Raw genomic sequence first — 20657 nt, forward strand, 5'->3', positions numbered from 1 at the left:
GCATATTTTAAGCTCCTCTAGGAGAGGGTCCGAGGCTGACTTAGCACCGCATCGCCCTCCACCCGCACCTGGCACAGGCGGGTGCCCAGGAGAGCGAGCTTCCCCAATGAGTGAAGGGCACATGTGGCTGTGCTGAGGCCCTTGTGTCTTCCAGTCCTCAAGGACAGCCCAGAGTGTGAGCTGAGGTGTCGAGAGGGAAGTGTACTGAGGTCTGCAACTCACTCGGAAGTGAATACAAAAGTATAATATGTGTTTATAATCCTTTTTTTCAAAAATATACTTTAGCTGGACACGGTGGCTCACGCCTATAATCCCAGCACTTTGGGAGACCGAGGTAGGAGCATCTCTTGAGCTCAGGAGTTCCAGACAAACTTGGGCAATATAGTGAGACCCCATCTTTATAAAACATCTGGGAAAAAATATTAGCTGGGCGTGGGGGCACATGCTCCAAGTCCCAACTACTCAGGAGGCTGAGGTGGGAGGATCACTTGAGCCAGGGAGGTAGAGGTTGCAGTGAGTCGAGATTGCATCACTGCACTCCAGCCTGGGTGACAGAGCAAGACCTTGTCTTAAAAAAAAAAATACACACACACACACTCTTTATATTCAGTTTAAGGTAACATTTACACACAATGAAATGCATGGATCTTAAGTGAGTGAGTTTTGATGAATTCACACAGCTGTGTAACACCCCCCCCCCAGCAGATATTACAGAACATAGCCATCAGCCTAGAAGGCTCCTCACACCCCCAGCCGCCACGCTCCCACCACAGATGCATTCAGCTGCTCTCCGACGTCACGTAGATAAAACCGTCCAGGACGTCCGCTTTGCGCCTGGCTCTCCGTTCTCAGCATCGAGTCTTGGGTCTTCCATTTCTGTGTGTCCAGCTCGCCCCTCCTCACGGCCGCGTGCTGTTCCACTGTGCGCATCCACCACGGCTTATTTATCCATTCTCCTCGTTTAGGCTCTTTTAAGTCAAGCTGTCATGAACATTTTTTTTAAGTTTTAAAATAATTTTAGATTGACAAGTTACACACACAGAACAGAGTTCTGTGTACCCCTTACCCAGGTTCTCCTAAGGTTGTGTCAACCTAAGAGGAAGAAGCTGAGGCAAAATTAACCCACGCAGAGAGCTCTTTGGGCCAAGCTTGAGGAACTTGCCACTTGGGAACACTGATGAAAGTTGCCCTTAATATACACTGCGATTAGCAGTAGTTACAATTGGATTTTTTTTTAGTTGGGGTCTTGCTCCAGGTTGGAGTGGGGAGGCATGATCAAAGCTCTTTGCAACTTTGTACTCCTGGGATCAAGCAATTGTCCTGCCCCAACCCTCCTGAGTCACTGGGACTACAGGTGCCACCACACCCAGCTATTTAAAATTTGTGTGTGTGTGGAAACAGGGTCTCACTATGTTGCCCAGGCTAATCTTGAACTCCTGGCTTCAAGCAATTCTCCTAAAGTGCTGGGATTACAGCCGTGAGCCCCTGCGCCTGGCCACAGCAGGTTTTTAAAGGTAAAAAGGCGGGGCAGGGGGTGGACTGATAGAAAGTTGTTTGTCAGAAATTCTCATTGGTTTGCAGAGATAACATTGACTGGCATTGGCTATCCATAGCTAAGCTACAGGCCATGGGTTATGGTGTCTGGTACAGCATTACTGAGTTAATTGATAGTTACCATGGCAATAGCAGTTTGGAGAGAGGAATGCGTAGCTCAAAGTGGGGGAGTATGGCATGACTGCTGCCTCATTTTAATGTGTCTGTGGGCCTGATCATTAAAAGGACCTGCATTCTTCAGATAAAAGTTCTTTTTCTTTCCTGGTTAGCATCTCGTACAGCCACAGTACATTTGCCAAAACCAGGACACTAACATTGGTTCCACACCATCACCCAAGCCACAGACCTGTCCCAATCCCACAGGTTCCCGTGGACATCCTCCTCCTGACCCAGGGTCCCCTCTACCCCCGCGAACTGGCGGTGTACGGAGCTGTGTGTCCCCCGCCCCGCCAGGAGCTTTCGGTGCACAGAACTGTGTGTTCCCCATCCCCCGCGAGATGACGGTGCGTGGAGCTGGGGTGCACGGCGCTGTGTGTGTCTCCTCGTGTGGCTCCAGCTGTGGCACCGCCTCTGTCTTTCCTTGTATAGTGTGACCTTGGTCCTTCTGGAGACTTCTCATCGGTTATTTCATGAAAGGTCCCCAGTGTGGGTTTAGCTGGGGTTCTCTCCTGACGGGAATGAGGTCGTGCATTTTGGTAGGAACAGCATGAATGATGCATCCTCTGAGTGGAGCGGGTGTGATGTTGAGGGCGACGTTGCTGGACCACGGGGCGGAGGTTGTGTCTGCTGGTTTCTACTCAGGGAAGGGGCTTCGTTTCGGGAAGTCCCTGTTCAGAGCTTTCCTCTGTAGTTAATGGCTCTGAGAGCACTGCTTTGAGACTGTGCAGGGCCTGGTTCTTCAGTCTCTGCTCCTGGCCTTGGCACCAGGTGCTCTGGGGCCCCCGGGCGCTGGCCTATTGTGCTTTTCCACTCCCTGCGATTTCCTGTAAGGAAAGGCTGTTCCTTCTCCCCATTTATCTGTTTGTTTATGTCAGTAGGGACATGAGGATACTTATTCCGTGGGTTAAAATCCGGTAATAACAATATTTGTTTTGTTAAATCACTCCAGCTTTGAGCTTCAGGAGCTCCTGGCTGGCTGCTGTGTTCTGTTGACCAGCTCATCGTGGTTTTGGGGTTTTTGTGTGTTTGTGTGTGTTTTGTTTTGTGAAGCACTTCCTTACTTTCTGGAACCATCAGAAATTCCAGGCTTGACTGTTTCTAAAATCCTTAGTCCATGCTGTCTTTCATGGAGCTTTTTTTTTTTTTTCTTTTTAATGTTGCCGCATTGTTTCTTTACTTCTCTGCATGTCCTGAAAGTCTGCTGCTGGCCCGGGCCTGACTCCTCAAGTTAATTGACCTTTTTGCCTGGAAGCCTTGAGGATTTTATCTTTAGCTTTGAAATGGAATAGTTTTACCAGCATGCCTCAAAGTTGGTGGTCTGGGTTGATTTTTTAGTGGCTGGTGAGCCCTTTGCACCGTGGATTTGGGTCTGTTTCTATGTACGGATGGTCTTCCTGGAGCACAGCTGTAGCTATGAGCACTGACACATGGCTTTGTTTCCCTTCCTTAGGCTGGGAGTGCTGCCCTCCTCCTCACCTTCCACTTCCTCCCCTTTCTTGCTGACCTGTTACTTTTCTCTTTGCATTTTATTTTCTTGCTTCTCCCCTTGCCTATTCTTCAAATGCCTCTTATTAAATTTTCATTTGTGTGATACTCCTCTGGGCATCTTACAATTTATTTCTCATTTTTGAGGTGCTTTTTTTTTTTTTTTTTTCCTGAGTTCAATAAATTCTTTTTTCATTTCTCCGATTTTTTTGCCCTAAGCTGTTGAATTCCCAATTCAGGGTGTGTTTCCGTACCCTTGAATGCTGTTCGCGTGTGCCTGGTTCTGTGTGGATGTACAGGTTTCTTCTGCCTTGTGTTTTGTTTTCTTTTTTAAAAGCGGGGGCGGGGGGGGGTCTCACTATGCTGCCCAGGCTGGTCTCGAACTCCTGAATTCAAGTGATCCTCCCGCCTTGGCCTCCCAAAGTGTTGGGATTACAGGAGTGAGCCGCCCTACCCAGCCCTATGGTGGTTTTTAACGGAGGGAATTCTTATCAGCTCTTTTTCCTGATTTTCTCCCATAGTCTTCTGTGACCTTTTTCTTTTGGCTCATATTTTTGATGTTGGGATATTTTACAAGGTTCCCAGCTTAATGAGTCCCTTTTCTGTCAACCTGGCGATGTCCACACATTTCAGTGAGGTTTTTGTGTTTTGTTTTGATGATGGAGGTTTGTGAATATTCCCAAGTTCATGGTCATATTTTGTCTCCCAGGACCTCATCTCTCTCTCTTTTTCTTCTTTTCTCTTCCTCTACCCGATTACCAAAGGGAGCTTCTCTCTTCCTTTTTGCCGCCGTTTCTCCCTGGAAGCTCTGTGTTTGCAGGACTGATGTTTTCAGTCACACGCCTGTCTGTTTCCTTCACTCTTGCCTCTCTAAGCCGAGTTTGCCTCTCTGAAGAGCTCACCAGACCACGTCCTGGCCCTCAGATCCTCGCGCTGCCCGGTAACGGGGTCTGGCTGCTTGGGTCCTCTGAGGCTCCTTTCCTGCAGTGATGGAGGTCCTGGGACGTCCAGGCACCTCTCTGACTCACCCACGTGGAGAGCAGCTTTGCTCTTTGTGGTGGTGTCTGATGGACCCTTCGTCACTCAGCCTGCGTCCCTGTGGTTTCTCCTGGTCACCTTTGCCACCAGAGGGCGGGAAGTAGTGGGGTGGGGAGCGGGAGGATGTGGGGCCTGGATTTGTTGCTTTTTCTCTTTTTATTCCGTTACTCAGCAGTTTTTGGTGCTCTCCATCTTCATCTTCACGTCATGCCAAGGGTGTAGTTTGCTGAAGGATTTTTTGAGGTTGTAAAATTATTTTACATAATTTAGGAAGGAGATTTGGGGGGGCTGATTATTGTAACAGCCTACATTAACTTCCACCTTGATCATTCTTGTACAAGTCTTTTCAAGGGCACATATTTTCATTTCTTGTGGAGAACCTTCTAGGGGTGGAACCACTGGGTTGTCAGGTAGGTGTGCATTTTGATTTATAAGAAAACAAAACACCACGTATACCATTTTGGATGAAAGTTCCAGTTGTTCTGGATCCTTGCTAACATCTGGCATGGTTGGTCTTGTTAGTTCCAGCCGTTCTGGTGAGTGGGTACCTGCCTGTCTTTGTGGACTTAATGACCATTTCCCTGACTGCTCATGATTTTGGGGGCTTCTTTATGTTTGTTGGACATTCGTACATCTCCTTTTGTGAAGTGCCTGTTGGATTCTTTGGCCTATATTTTTATTAGGTTGTTTGTCTTTTGACTTTCCTTTTTTTTTTTTTTTTTTGAGACAGGATCTCCCTCCATTGCCCAGGCTAGAGTGCAATACTCCCTCAGCCCAGTATAGCCTTGACCTCCTGGGCTCAAGCCATCCATCCTCCCACCTCAGCCTCCCGAGTAGCAGGAGACCACGGGCACTGGCAACCACACCCAGCTCATTTTTATATTTTTTGTAGAGATGGGGTTTTGCCACGTTGCTCAGGTTGGTCTCAAACTCCTGAGTTCAAAGTAATCCACCCACCTCAACCTCCTAAAGTGCTGGGATTACAAGTGTGAGCCACCATGCTTGGCTGGCAGTTATTTTTCTAAAAGCATATTTAAAACATTATCCCAGCCAGGTGCGGTGGCTCACACCTGTAGTCCCAGCAGTGAGACCTTGTTTCTACAAAAAATAAAACCACAATTAGCTGGGTGTGGTGGTGTATGCCTGTAGTCCCAACTACTGAGGAGGCTGAGGGACAGAGAACCACCTGAGCCTGGGAGGGTGAGGCTGCAGTGAGCTGAGATTGTCCCACTACACTCCAGCCTGGGTGACAGAGTGAGAACCTGTCTCAACAACACAACAAAAGCACGATTCCATTGTCATGTGGCTTTCCTTGTCCCTATAAGAAGTCAGCTATTAGTCCAAATGTCCTTTGTTTGACCTTGAGCTTTTCCCTCGGGCACATTTTGTTATTTTGTCTTTGTCTTTGTCCTTCCTGCTCCTTCTCCTTGAGTTTTCTTATGTAGATCTAGATTTTGACTTATTTGGAATCTTCGGATTGTTGTCTTTCATCAGTTCTTGAGAATTCTGTCACTATATCTTCAACTTTTATATCTGCCAAGTTTTCCCCTTCATGTCTCCCTCTGAGAGACCTACTCATTCTATCCTTTATCTCTCATAGCTTCTTCTCTGGGTTCTGCCTCTTTATTTGTTTCTTTGTGCTTAATTCCAGGTAATGTGTTCTGAATTATCTTCAGTGCATCCATCCTCTCCTCTGTTGTCCAATCTGCTACCGAAAGTGTCCATTGTGCCTTTCATTTTAATTATTACATTTGTTATTTCTAAAAATGTTCTTTTATTCAAATTCGGCATATCACCTTCTATAGTTTTCTACTCTGTGAAGTTATTTTCAAGCTTGTAACTTATTTCTTCAAAGAAATAGAAAAAGTTTATGTGACGGGGAGTAAGAGTATATGGGAGTTCTGTGCACTTTCTGCTAACTTTGCTGTGAACCTAAAACTGTGCTAAAAAGTCTAGTTTTAAAAATAGAATTGTCTTGTGAACTGTATTTGTCAATTCTAATGTTCAAAAAGTCTGGGTCTTTCAATTATTTTTATCCTGGCTCTTCCTCATGTACCTTGTTTCCTGGTTTCCTGGTTCTCGTTGGCTGCATGTTAGGACGTGTTTGTGGGGTTTCTCTGAGAGCTGGTATGAATGTGCCTTCTCCAGAGAGGGTCACAGTTGCTCCTGCCGGGCAGCTGGAGGCTCTCAAGTTGGGAACCACTTCAAGCCCAGGTTTCAGTCTGGAGTCCCTTGGTCTGCTGAGATCATCTGATCAGTCTGTGTCACCACCCTCAAAGTTGGGGTTTCTCCTTCCTTTTCCTTTTCTTCTCCTGCTGCCTACCAAGGCGGGCTCTCTGCAGTCCTGCGGAATTGGGGTGGGGCAGAGGGTGGGTCATATAGTTCTGTTTCCCCTTATGCTAAAGGTTTGCATGGGGGAGAGTGTCCTGTGGGACCCCACACCAAAGCAGACACGGGCTTTGTCTCTCATCTCCCTCGTCCCCACAAGGTGATGGAACACAGGTGCAGGCTGGGTATTGGCGAATGCCCTCAGGCGAACACTGCTTTGGTTCTTCAGTAACCTGCTCACATCTCTCAGTCTACATGGTCCCACGTGATGTGGCCTCTCAGCACTTTTGTTACTTAGGTGGGAGGTGAGTTCTGACCCCAACCAACCCTAACCTAACCCTAGTTCTGACCTCACCTCGCTCGCCATTACCTGAGAGAGCTCTTGCAGTCCTCGTTGTTTCCATGGATTGAGAGGCTTTGGCGATGTTGGAGGAGTGGAGCAGTGAGAACAAAATACCAGCCACTGTGGGCGCGGCGGCTCAGCCTGTAATCCCAGCACTGTGGGAGGCCGATCACAAGGTCAGAAGATCGAGACCATCCTGGCTAACACGGTGAAACGCTGTCTCTACTAAAAACACAAAAAACTAGCCGGGCGCGGCGGCTCACGCCTGTAATCCCAGCACTGTGGGAGGCCGAGGCGGGCCGATCACAAGGTCAGAAGATCGAGACCATCCTGGCTAACACGGTGAAACACTGTCTTTACTAAAAATACAAGAAAATTAGCCGGTCGTGGTGGCGGGAGCCTGTGGTCCCAGCTACTTGCGGGGCTGAGGCAGGAGAATGGCGGGAACCTGGAGGCGGAGCTTGCAGTGAGCTGAGATTGCGCCACTGCACTCCAGCCTGGGCCACAGAGCGAGACTCCATCTAAAAAAATATATATATATGCCAGCCACTGAAAGCAGGGCTGTGAGCGTGGGGCCACCCTGTCACAGTTTTCAGCTCATTTCTGGAATGGCCAAGGATGGACCAGGGGAAATTTGCATGAACTTGGAAGAGGACATGGAATGAGGCCTCTGCATGTAACTTCCCTTCCCAGTGTCTGTGTAAACTGTGGCTTGGAGGAGCCGGCAGGCTCAGGGAAGGTTCTGTGAATGTAAGGGCCATGCCTGGAAAAGGCCTAGGTACCCTCCTCTTTTTTCCCCAATAACTTCGATTTACCAAAAATGTAAAAAATGGGCATGTGTAGGAAAACCACCAAGAAGCTTCCTCTGAAGAAGCTCAGAGAAGAACTTCTTGGTTCGTGTTTCTGGTATCACTCACCTGTGGGGTGCAGGCCAACATGGGAGGCTCTGCCGGAGGTTGGGGGCTGGCTTGGCAGATATGGGGGAAGACAAGGTGTGGTACAGGTGGGGTGTGTATGAGTCTAGGCCAGAACCACCCCTGGGCAGCCCACCCTACGGACCAGTCTCTGCTAGGGCTGACGCCAAGAGCTAGGTCGAGAGTCAGGCAGAGGCAGGATTGGTTGGTACCATAGATTAAGGGAGGGGTCACCACTAGGTTTCAGACCGCGTTAACAGATAGACTAAGGTGCGGTCGGTGAGCTGAAGTCAGGAATGGAGAGAAGCAGCACCACGGACAGCACCAAGGCTGTTCCCTGGGCTCCGGGATAGCAGCCCACTTCTTCACAGAGGCAGTTCCAGCTTCCTGAGCCAGCCCTGGCACTAAGGCCTGCGGATGGAGAGAGTCCTGCACTCCTACAGCAAGGACCCTCTGGTACACTTGAAGGCTGTTGGGTGCCTTGGGGGCTCAGGGGGCACAGATTTCTTAGGGCTGCTGGGGTTGGTTTTGTTCTTTTTATCTCTCCAGGGGCCTGAGCAGTGATTCGGAAGTTGGACTCTCCACTGGGAGGTGCACAGCAGATTCTTTTCTCAACAGGAGTAGTGCCTTTCTCTGGGAGGCATAGAAAACAAACCGCTATCAATAGAACTCTTTTCAAGACCCTCACAAATAAACCCCAGAAACTGAAGCAGATTTCAAATGAATTGTCCAAGTATCAATGACAAACATGTCCTCTACGAGGACATACAGAGTTCACACAGGCAGGTCACGTTGGCCACCAGCATCCATCAGAACTTTGTCTTGAAAACAGTGGCTAAGAGCACATGATTTGAGAATGACATAAGAAAATTAAAATGCAACGTCTTTTTTTCTTCAATGTTTGGAAAGAAATGAAAACCGAGCAGGTCTTGCCAAGAAGCCCGCAGGCCATGATGACATGGGATTGGGACGCAGGAGTGAAGGAGAGAGGCAAAGGATGGATGTGTGTGTGCGACTTGCCTGCTGGCGAGCGGGGTCTAAGCCATATCAGTTGGCATGTGCCTTGGTCTTAATTAATGCCTGCTCTCACTTCACTGTCTTTTTATCCCGACATCTTAACATTCTATCTGAACGTGGTCAACGGGAGACTAATGAGCTGCCCCGTGGTGTCCTGGCTCAACCACCCTCTCCTTTGCCTCCCCCGGGATTTATGTCCCACTGTGCCATCAGACAACCTGGGGGTGCAGGGAGCCCAGTAATTAGTCTTCTCCCCATGGGGTTCCTGGTCTTCTGCCCCCTTCCTGCCTCAAGTCTCGTTCAGATATTCTGAAGAGGAATTCCAGCTGTCATTTTCCCTGGAGCTCCCCACAGTGCATGCGGATGGTCCAGAATGAGTTTTCTTCCAAGTGCTGTGAATGTGACTCCACCTGGGGACACTTGAGTCTGCCTGGGGACAGGCGTCGCCCTTGCCCGTTCGTCTCCGGCCAGCATTGCCTGCTTATTTCTGGTCAGTTCGTGTTTGTCTTTTTAAAAGTTTGGCTCAGAAGTTGGAAAATTTGGATGAGCCTGGCCTCATTCCTGGTGAGTGGTGGGACCCCAGGCACCTCTCTCGCCCCCACACTCGGTTTCTCCACTGACAGTGAGGGCGCCTCTCAGCACATCGCCACTGGCCTGTAAAGCTTGCCCGTGCGTGGGGGAGCCTGGCCTGTGGAGGTGATGGGTGCAGCTCATCCCCAGCATCTCTGCTGCTGTGTTGTCCACATTCAATTGGTTTAATCGCAGGCTGTGAGCATGTACTCTGCCTTTATTTTGTATGCACAGAAATGCCTGGAAACCCAAATACCCACTAACCCCATCCAGGTCTTAGGGTCCCATCTTTTCCTACAGGGCCCTGACTTTGGTGCTGGAGACCAATTGAGGCCATGTGTTCTGTCCCCTCTGTGACTCTGCTGCCCTTAGAGTTCCTGCGCCTGGTGTTCAGAGGCCACAGGACGCTAGGGCCTCCTTATCTGCCACCACAAGGGCCTTCGGACTTGGGCAGTGTGCCCTAGGTTGAAAGCAAGCCAGACCATGCCTGTCATTTTCTTTATGCGAGGCCACTGAGGCTGCCAGCAGAAGCCCTGTGAGGTCCTCACAGCTGCACTGACCCATGGGAGCCAAGTGGTCCCCCCCTCCCGTCTGTACTTTGTCCCAGTGTACCACCAGTGAGGCTGCTGAGTGCCAGGGCATTGCCACCCACACCTACTGCAGGGGGGCTCTCACCTGGCCTGATGGTGACTGATCCGTTTCCAGAATACCAGGCACCCAGGTGTCCAGCTCCCGCCCTGGGTTCCAGGTCCTGCCCTGGGGTTCAGATTCTACCCTCGTTCTAGATCCTACCCAGGGGTCCAGAATCCCACCCTGGGGGTGGCTCTCAGCCTATATCCCACCAGTGCTCACCCCAAGCAGAGCTGAGACAAGGACCTGCATGTAGCGTGTGGTACAGAACCTGTGTGTAGTGTGTGGTACAGGACCTGCGTGTAGCGTGTGGCACAGGACCTGCGTGTAGCGTGTGGCACAGGACCTGCGTGTAGCGTGTGGCACAGGACCTGCGTGTAGCGTGTGGCACAGGACCTGCGTGTAGCGTGTGGCACAGGACCTGCGTGTAGCGTGTGGCGTAGGACCTGCGTGTAGCGTGTGGCGTAGGACCTGCGTGTAGCGTGTGGCGTAGGACCTGCGTGTAGCGTGTGGCGTAGGACCTGCGTGTAGCGTGTGGCGTAGGACCTGCGTGTAGCGTGTGGCACAGGACCTGCGTGTAGCGTGTGGCACAGGACCTGCGTGTAGCGTGTGGCACAGGACCTGCGTGTAGCGTGTGGCACAGGACCTGCGTGTAGCGTGTGGCACAGGACCTGCGTGTAGCGTGTGGCGTAGGACCTGCGTGTAGCGTGTGGCGTAGGACCTGCGTGTAGCGTGTGGCGTAGGACCTGCGTGTAGCGTGTGGCGTAGGACCTGCGTGTAGCGTGTGGCACAGGACCTGCGTGTAGCGTGTGGCACAGGACCTGCGTGTAGCGTGTGGCACAGGACCTGCGTGTAGCGTGTGGCACAGGACCTGCGTGTAGCGTGTGGTACAGGACCTGCGTGTAGCGTGTGGTACAGGACCTGCGTGTAGCGTGTGGTGTAGGACCTGCGTGTAGCGTGTGGTGTAGGACCTGCGTGTAGCGTGTGGTGTAGGACCTGCGTGTAGCGTGTGGTGTAGGACCTGTGTGTAGCGTGTGGTGTAGGACCTGTGTGTAGCGTGTGGTACAGGACCTGTGTGTAGCGTGTGGTGTAGGACCTGTGTGTAGCGTGTGGTACAGGACCTGTGTGTAGCGTGTGGTGTAGGACCTGTGTGTAGCGTGTGGTGTAGGACCTGTGTGTAGCGTGTGGTGTAGGACCTGTGTGTAGCGTGTGGTGTAGGACCTGTGTGTAGCGTGTGGTACAGGACCTGTGTGTAGCGTGTGGTGTAGGACCTGTGTGTAGCATGTGGTGTAGGACCTGTGTGTAGCGTGTGGTATTTTAGGAAGAACTCCGGGGACAGGAATGGGGGCTGGGAAGAGTGAACCAGGGAGGGAGGAAGGCCAGCCCCAGAGCATGTGCTGGCCGCTGGCTGCTGGTGTGGCAGCATCTGGGCGCAGCCCCCTGGGACCCGCGAAGGAGCCGGAGAGTGAGCCTCACTGTTGTCCAGGAGGGAAGAGACGTGCACTCAATCCCTGGCTGCAGACCCGCTGGCCGACGTGCACTGGGCGTGAGCTCCTTGCACGCCAGGCTTTGCGTGCATGAAAGAGGCCTCATGTCCTGTGGTGCCAGCAAGCCCAGAGCCCAGCGTGGGCAGGAGCACGCCGCTGACTGCCTTGCCACTGTATAGCCCTCAGAGGTTGGTTGCACAGCCATGCTAAAGGAAGGATAAACGTGGGATGCTCACAGGACACACACTGCCCCGCCGGTTAGTGTCAGGACTGCATGAGACGCAGCACAGAGTGCATTTAGAACGGCCCCGGCATGTGGCACAGGCCCCACGAGGCTGGCGATTCTCGTCGTCACCTGAGCAGCCCTGCACGTGTGTGTTCTCCACTCGGCCTTCTCGTCCCCATGCAGGTATCGCTGCTCTTTCCAGTGCAGCAGGGGTGTCGACCCCCTGGTGCTGGGCGCTCAGGGCTGAAACGAAGGCAGCTGGGTCCTGTGTCAACCCCAGTGAGAGGGACGCTGTCTCCAGTGCTGTCCTGGGCAGCGCCTCCCTCCCTCAACCCAGCATGCACGCAGTGTGTTTGCGGTGGTTTTGGATCAGATACACTAATAATGCATATAATGGCGCTGTGTCCACACTGCACACTGGTGTTTACGAAGTCGGGAGAGGATTCAGGTGATGCTCAAACACGAGGGTCTGCAGTCAGGGCCATATCCTGGGGCTAGGCAGGGCCAGATCCTCAGCCCCAGACAACTGAAGTCCAAGCGCTGCCCGCCACGTCCTTCTTGCAATTAAGGACTGGTTTGGTGTCTGGTGTTTGGTGCTGCTTGGTGGTGGGAGTGAGTCTCAGATCCTGTGAGAGCCACCGACCTATGAGAATAAGGCCGAGGTCAAGGCCTTGGGGCCCAATTTATTCCCATGGATTCAGCAGCGACCTTGGAACGAGGCTGCTTTCATCTGGTGATGGATTCATTTAGCACCCGTGGGTGGAAATACAAAGTGAGGGCCACAGAGCTGATCTCTGATGTGGTTTGTGGTTCACAGGGCTCTGGAAGTAGCCCCTGCTGCAGCCTGAGTCAGCCCTGTAGACCAGGCACAGGTGTATCCAGGCCCCAGGGGTGCAAGGTGACTGCCTCCATTGGGAAGAGGTGGTGAGGCTTTTGCTCAACTTACCTGCAGGTGGGAGGAGGAGCCTGTCCTCCCCACAGCGTTTCTCCGGATGGTCCTGTGTGCTGACCCCATCTGCTGCTGAGCAGAGAACACCCCTCCCCAGAGGCGGCTCCCCTGGGCACACAGGTGGTGAACTTCAGCAATGACTCATTTGCCGCGTGCGTCTGGTAAAGATGCTTCTTCGTATTTTTATGTGTCATTCGGCTGCACGTGTGTGAGGATCGATAGTTACCCAGAGCAGTGGGGAGGGGACACGCCAGCTGGCGGAAATCACACGTTGTCTTGATGGGCGCTGCATCCAGATGCTTCTTGACAGATGAGGGGGTCATGTTCTCACAAATGCACCATCCGTTCAAATGGTCAAAACTGCATGAGGTACCCCAGTAAACCCATCATAAGGTCGAAGCCTTGTAAGTTGGCACCGTCTGCGCTTCTGGTTCCGGATTCTGGACGGAGCTTCCTATGCGGCTCCTTGGTTACCCTTCGTGTCGCGCCCAGGTGTGCCTGGCTGCCTGGCTCTGGCTTCACGCCACCGAGGACTGTCCCAGGGCCACAGGCCCCGGCTGCAGTGGTTGGAGCTGTCAGATGCCCGGCTTGTGTCTGTCTGACTCTGAACGGCTGTTCACGCGTGCGACCAAAGGGACCCAGGATGTTGTCTTCTGTGCATTTTCAGCTGCTGCGTCCCTAAAAAAATGTTCTGTGGCTTTTGCTAAACTTCCTGCCAATGGAAAGGAGGAGCCTTTCCTCCCGCTGAGCTTCCTTCGGACAGCCTCTGGGTGCTGTCCCCACCTGCTGCTGGTGCCACGTGTGCCATGGGGCATCGTGATGAAGCAGCTTTGGGAGCCTGGGCCCTGTGCCTGCCAGGAGACGCTGTGCACTGGCCACAGGATTGTGCATTTGAAGTCTTTGATATGAGCCAATAGTTTCCATTTTATTGGAGATGAAGGTGCAAGAGATTGACTTGTTCAGGTCAGGGGGAAAATGCCGACGTTTGTTTATTTCTAACTTAACAGAGCCTGGCGTGGTGACCACAGCAAGGATGACCCAGCTGCCCCGTGCAGGAGGAGGCCAGGCCCAGCCCTGAGGCTCTGTCCCTTTCTGGGGCTCTTGGGCCCCCACCATCCTGATGTCTGGGGGTGCTGAGGCCGACCCCTCAGGGCATGCAGCCTCCAGCAGTCTTCAGAGATGCCAGAGCAGCCTCGGAGGATCGCAGCAGCTGCTTAGTGGGGTGGTGGTGGCGAGGGCCCCACCCACCTACAAGAATGAGGCAGGCAAGAAATTGTCCCCAGGGAGGGGGGCCAGTGCCAGGGCATCCCAGCTCCACCCTGCCTGTCCCTTGTCACTGGCCTTGCCAATTCACAGGTGTTCAAATTCCCAGATATAAGCTGACTTTACCTTGGAGAACCAGAGGGACTGAGAGAGAAGGGGGAGGAGGGAGAGGGAGGGAGGATGGGCAGCGTTTGATCTGGGTTGCCGAAAACGACAGAGGAGAGTGGAGCCATGAGTCCTGGAGCCACAGCCACAGCTGCTGGGGTGGGCAGGCCACGCTGTCCCTGGGAGCCAGAGGCTGCATCTTCATGCTCTCTTGGGAACAGGAAGAGGAGACAAAACGTTGCTGAAGGAAGCTGCTGCGAAGACCTTGGCTTAGAGCTTGGACCCTCGATGCACTGTGCCCTGTGATACTGGACAAAATAAAGCCACCTCAGCATCAAGAGAGGGCAGACTGTCTGTTTCCACTGACTCTGGGTAGGGGAACATTTTGGGGGACTTTGAAGAGCCAGGTCTTTGCCTCCCCAAGTTTGAGGCTGGAAATAATGCAATCCTGTGACTGCAAACCACCCGCTGGGGGCTGATAATGAGATGGGGGTCAGGCAGGTTCTGGGAGTTGGGGGTGGGGGCTGGGCAGTCACAGGGGCAGGCACAGGCAGGCTCTGAAGAGACAGGGAGAGAACAATAGGCTATTCTAGTAGATGCAGAGAAAGTGCTTGATGAATTGTAACACCCATTCAGAATTTTAAAAAATGAACACTTAGCGAATTCGGAATACAGTCTTTAACCTGAGGTAGTGAACCTACCAAAATCCTGCAACAACCCTGGTGCATGTTTCTGTAAGACAGGAATGAGAGAGGGGTGCTGGTTATCTCTCGTGAATGAGTTTGCCTCTCCTGAATGACTAATGATGTTTTGTGTCATGGAAACCCTACCTAGCACAAAAAGGTAGGAAAATAATGTAAAAGTATAAAGATTGGAAGGAAAAAACCAAAAATATTCACAAATGATTTTCTACATAGAAAATACAAGAGAATGGCCAGGCACAGTGGTTCATGCCTGTAATCCCAGCACTTTGGGAGGCTGAGGCGGATGGATCACTTGAGGTCAGGAGTTTGATACCAGCTTGGCCAACATGGTGAAACCCCGTCTCCACTAAAAACAAAAATTAGCTGGGCATGGTGGCAGGTGCCTGTAATCCCAGCTACTTGGGAGGCAGAGGCAAGAGAATCGCCTGAACCTGGGGGGTGGGGGGAGGTTGCAATGGGCCAAGATCTCACCACTGCACTCCAGCCTATACAACAGAGTGAGATTCCATCTCAAGAAAAAAAATACAAGAGAATATAGAAACAAACTCTTAGGACTAATAGATTTCAGCAAGTTGCTAGTATAAGGTAAACGTGAAGTCAGTAGGACTCCTGAATACCACCTTCTTGCTAGTTATGGTGAGGAAAGGTATCAATAGCACAAACACCTGCTGTGATGGCAGCACAAATATTAGGCACCAAGGAGTAGATGTATCACAAGTTGTGCAAAACCTTTTGAGGAAAAGCTATATAACTTCATTGAAGACATAAAAGAAGTCCTAAATAAATGGAGAACTATCCTATGTTCACAGGCAAGGTTCAATGTCAAAGAGATGTCATTTCTCTCTCGGTTAATCTATAAACTCATAATTCCCATCAAAATCGAAACCAGTTTTTGAGCTTGGTAAGTTGACATAGGCCAAATTTGAAAATTACATCACTAAATAGAGGCACGTTGGGGCAGAACTTGACAGAGACCATCACAGTAGAGAACTTAGGGTCCCCGAAAATGGAGCAGAGTTGCCACCCAAGCTGGCATTGTCAGGTCAGGGGTAGCACCGGGCTCTCAGTGGGGACGGGTGCACGCTTGGCCTTCCACACGGAGAAGACCCAAGGGTGAAAACCTTTAGGAGGAAGCCTGGGAAGATGTTTTCATGTATGAGACACACATTTCCTAAACAAAAACATAAAATAGAGGAAAACATGGGTAAAATGGTTCACCTGAAAGTTTCTGGAGAACGGAAGGCAACATAAAAATTACAAAGACTAGCGGAGGCTTCACCAACACAGGACTCCTAGCCAGATGGCAGAACAGCCTCCTTCAAAGCCACGGATGATGAGCCACAGAGACAGGGGAAGGGGGGCCGGGCGAGCCCAGATGTAGAAACCTGGGCAGCCAGTGAGTGGCTGATCATTAGTACTCAGGAAATACACGTTAAATTCAACAGGGAGAATTCCTCTCCGCCCCTCACACTGTCCATCAGGCTTGGGAGGTGTTGGGAGACAGGCGTTCATCCTGGTCGTTGCTTTGGGTAGCAGCCTGCAGTGCTGAGACCATCAAAGATGGCTGTCCCTCAGCCCCGCCACCTCCCATTCAAGCGCTTGCTCTGAAGGCTCCTGAGCAGATGGGCCTGAGACACAGGCAGGGGCGCTCATGGCAGCACCATTTACAAAGATGAGAAAAGAGAACCCGCCTGACTCCCCATCAGCCAGGAGGAGGTGGGAAACCAACACAGCACACGGTTACTTCATACGTGGGGATACAGTGAAGACGGATGAAGATCTACACGCACCAGTGTGGACAGCCCTCAAGGACATGATGTTGAGTGAAAAAAGAAAATTGCGCAAGGATATGTATGGTACGATGCCAATTACGCTGTTTTTCCAAAACACAAAAAGCAGTGGTGATGAATTCATAGTCACGTAAAAATACAGAGCCATGCATGGGAATAAAAACAGGTCTCAGTCATGAGAGGGAGGGACCGAGGATGGGGCTCCCGGGGGCAGTCCTGGCGGGACTCCAGGAGGAGGTAGCTTTGCATGGCAGGAGCTGGGTTGGTGGTGGGTCCAACAGCTGTGTGCAGGGCCTGGAGGCGCAGGCCTGTCTGGGAGGGGAGGAGAAAGGGAAGGCAGCCATGTTTTGCTTGGATGATAACTGGTGAATGGCTGTGTCAGGACCTGCAATATAATAGGAGTGAAGTTTGGGGTAGGGCAGATTATTTTTGGACCCGCCGGGTCTGAGAGGCCCCCGAGGAATCGTATGGAGATACGGGCCGGCAGGAGGATGGGTGGGTCTGGGAATCAGCAGTGGAGCAGCAGAGCCTGGATTTGGGGGTGATCGTGGGGAGTGACCAAGCTCCCCCAGAAAGGACAGGTGGCAACTGCCTGTGGGTGGGAAAGGGAAGCCAGGGACGGGCTGTGGGATTGGACCTGGGCCTCGTGGTGCCTGGCGAGGCAGCCATGTGAGACATAGAGACCCTCTGGAGGTCGCGGTTTTCCCAGACCCTGTCTGTGACACAAGTGAGCCCTGCTGTTTAAGCCTCCTTTCCTGGGAACGCGACCTAGGGGTGCCGGCTCTGTCCCGGGTGCTGAGGCTCAGTTTCCAGGATCTGGAAGAATTAGGGTGGAGCTGGCGATGTGGCTGGGAGGCCCTGCTCAAGCTCAGCTTCTCACAGACTAGCAAGGATGGTTTTCTTATTCATCTATTCCTTTATTTTCCAAATCCTCTACAATGAGCACATTTCACTTTTACAACTAGGAAAATTGATGCCATTTAAAGAACAGGCTACTCCCTGAGCTTGAACGTCAGGCCCCAGCACCCGCCCGCTCCCCGCCTCGGCCAACGTGGGGATTCGGAAGGGGCAGTGTCTCCCTCTGGGCTTGGTGTAAGGACTGAGCGTCTGCAAGGGCCATGCTTACTGCAGGAATCAAAAGCACATACATGCATGTGCAGCAGTTTGAAAATGAAAACAGATTTTTTTTTTCTGATTCTAAAAATATTGTTTCCGATTCTAAAAAAAAAAAACAAAAACCCATACAATTCAGAAAGATACAAAACAAAATATCACGTCACCTGAGATCCTATCACCTAGAGATACAGCCACTTTAGAGCTCGGTATCGACACTTTCGGACTTTATTTTTCTCGAGTGCAACACACAGAGGCACGCATTTTTAAAAGCAAATGTGATCATACTATACACGCTTTTTTATAGCTGGCTTTAAAAAACTTAACACGTTGTTTACATCTTTCTGTTAAGCTTGGACTGGGGACATTTTTAAATGGCCCCATTGTATTTGGATGTATGTGCGTTTCCCATCGCTTGTTAAATCGCTTCTCTGTTGTTGGACGTCTAGGACGTTTCCAATTATTCACTGTTATATTATGGACAACATTGCCATAATCATCCCTGAGTTATATTTAAAGTCTTACAACAGTGCCTGGCACGGGGTAGGTGCTATAAAGTATTTGGACTAAAGTCAAATCTGTGCACACACCATCCTTGTGTTGTTTCCGCAGGATCGATTCCAGCAGGAGGACAGCTGGGCTGAGGGGGCACTGCCCATGTCGGGAAGGTTGTCCCGGTGGCCTGCCTGGGCTGAGGAGGAACCACCCACAGGGATGGGCATGGACCCCAAGCCACAGGCGTGGGAACCCTCTTTGCTTTGGGGCGACATGGGAAGGGTTTGGATCTCGGACCCACCGTCCTGGGTCTGAATCCAGCTCCGGGACCTGACAGGGATGTGATTGTGAAGCAGCTGCATGGCCTCCCGGCTCCAGCCTCCTCCCCTGTGACAGAGGCAGAGATGGTTGGTAACCAGGGACAGTGGGCAGCTCTGTCACACGAGTCAGGACACGTGACCCTCGGAGGATTGTTGCGCCCTGGACGTTTGGCCAGACGTGTGGCCATGGTTGTAATCAGGACAATTTTGTTGCTTGTTCTAACTTACAAGGGTGGCCAGATCTAGACAGACAGCAGATACAACCGGAAGTCCTGGCCTGCCCTGTGTCATCCTCTGACATGCCATCATCGGCGTTCACTCTGGGCTCCTCTCGGGGTGGTGCTGGCTGGTCTCAGCTTTGGGGTGAAGTGACATTTGGCCTTGACCAGAAGAGGCGGGTTGAGAGGGCAGGCAGGGTGCAGGCGAGGGAACTGAGGCAGAGTGGGCTGGGAACAAAGGGGATGTAGGGTCCTCCCGGGCTGACCACCAGAACCTGGGCGTGCAGGCCTGCTCTGGGGTCCAGGCTCCGATGCAGCCTCAGTGCAGGCCCTGGTGGCTGGAGACAGGGCAGGGCAGGAGCTTCAGGCCACCCGCACCAGCAGCCCTCAAGGCTCCTTTGATGGAATCGGACCCACACGGACTCCAAAAGCCCTCCTGCTTGGAAACCCTGTCGGACCCTGCGTTTTCTACGGAGCAGCTTCAGTTAGGCGGCTTTTCCAGAGGGTGGTTATGGACTCTGCGTGGGGGACTGATGGGCCAGGAGAGCTCATGTGCTTGTTCTTCACACAGGAATGCTGCTGGTCTCGTGTGTCTGGTTCCCGTCTGCATTTTCATTCCTCCCAGTTGAGTGGGTGCGAATCCCTCCTATCACCTGACATTTAAAATAGATACCCTCAGAGTGGAAATTCCGTTCCCATTATTGGCCCGCTCGCTCTGCAATCCCAAAGGGGGTTCTCCAAGCAGGAGGGAAAGCCGGCCAGAAGGCGGTCCTGGAGCAGCCAGGAAGCCAAGGGAGCAGCGCGGGCGGGGATGGCCCAGACGTGGCCTCTGCCTCTCGCTGATTTTCACGTGAGACTGCCCCTGGGCCAACCCGGAGCCCAGGCCACCTCTGCATCTGAATAGAACCAAGCTGCTGCCAGGATCTCACCTGCGTGGCTGTGCCTTTGGCCAGCCGTGCAGAGCCGCGGGCCCCTTCCCCACCAAGAAGCCTGAAGCGTCTGTTTGCGCCCTGCAGGGAGCTGGCCTGGGGGCTCAGAGGGTGCCTCTGTGCTTGGCCTTAACGTGCACAGGGAGCGCTTGGGCGATCTGGCTCACGGGCTCTGCTCGGAAACAGCTCGGGGAAATGGTTCCTCCCCCTGGATGTAGTCACAGCGTGGTAAATTCCATCTGAAAAATAAAAGCCGAGCTCTTTGCTGAGTCATAGAAGCTTGGAGCTGATTTGCGCAAAAGCCGGACTGAGTCTTGGACGAGCTGGGAAAGATTCTCACAGTGGAGCGATGGGAGAGAGGAGCCGACAGTGAGCTTTGGAATGTGAGTGTTTATTTTCTGAATGCTGCAGAGCCTTTGTGGGTTTCGTTTCGGGCTGTCTTCTGCACAGGCTCTTTCCACCTGGGTGCTCTTCTATATTTAACGCGCACACGTATGTGGCTGGAAAGTTGACAGGTCTGTCCTCTGAGGGTGCAGGGACGATCATAGAGGAAGATGCTTCATTTGTCCGTTTTCACGTTCGTGCTCATGCACACATTTGGAGGAGGCTTGGGCCTGCGTTCCCAGCAGTAGGTTTCTCCTTTAAAGCATGGGTGTGTGTTTCATCCCATATGTAAAGCGGATGCTTGTTCACACGGCAGCCGTGGTGGGGTGCGGTGGGGAGGCCAGGCTGAGTCTGTGCATTGCCGGCTGTGGTGAGAATCCCACGGACACAGCACAGAGAGCTGTCTGCACAGCCTGGGAGGCCTGCAGCGGCCGGGTGCTTCCTGGCTACGTGGGGTAACCGGCTGGACTTTTTTGCTCCTTGTTTTCCTTTTAAAGAATAGGTCATCTTTATGGCTTGAGGCCTCACCACCTACCTGCGCATTGATTGGATGGTGTCTTCTCTTTAAAACTTAATCAAGAATCACGCATCGCTCATTGATATAACTTCTTATGCAAGGAACTCCGGGTTCTTGGG

The 20657-nt window shown here is 52.0% G+C and overlaps 1 protein-coding gene across 13 annotated transcripts in view; it reads left to right on the forward strand.

Moving 5' to 3' along the window:
• The window catches only part of JAKMIP3 (Janus kinase and microtubule interacting protein 3), a 135322-nt gene that overhangs the window by 8867 nt on the left and 105798 nt on the right, over window positions 1-20657 (forward strand). For 11 of the 13 annotated variants that reach the window (XM_073019460.1, XM_073019463.1, XM_073019464.1 and 8 more), the window contains exon 1: window positions 19480-20020. The exons of the other annotated variants lie outside the window; for them this stretch is intronic. The gene's annotated coding sequence lies outside the window, so the exon portion shown is untranslated. Of the gene's footprint in view, window positions 1-19479; window positions 20021-20657 lie in introns of those variants that run through there. 13 annotated transcript variants of the gene reach the window in all.

The sequence above is a fragment of the Chlorocebus sabaeus genome, chromosome 9 (assembly GCF_047675955.1).
Source record: "Chlorocebus sabaeus isolate Y175 chromosome 9, mChlSab1.0.hap1, whole genome shotgun sequence".
Taxonomy (NCBI): Eukaryota; Metazoa; Chordata; class Mammalia; order Primates; family Cercopithecidae; genus Chlorocebus; species Chlorocebus sabaeus.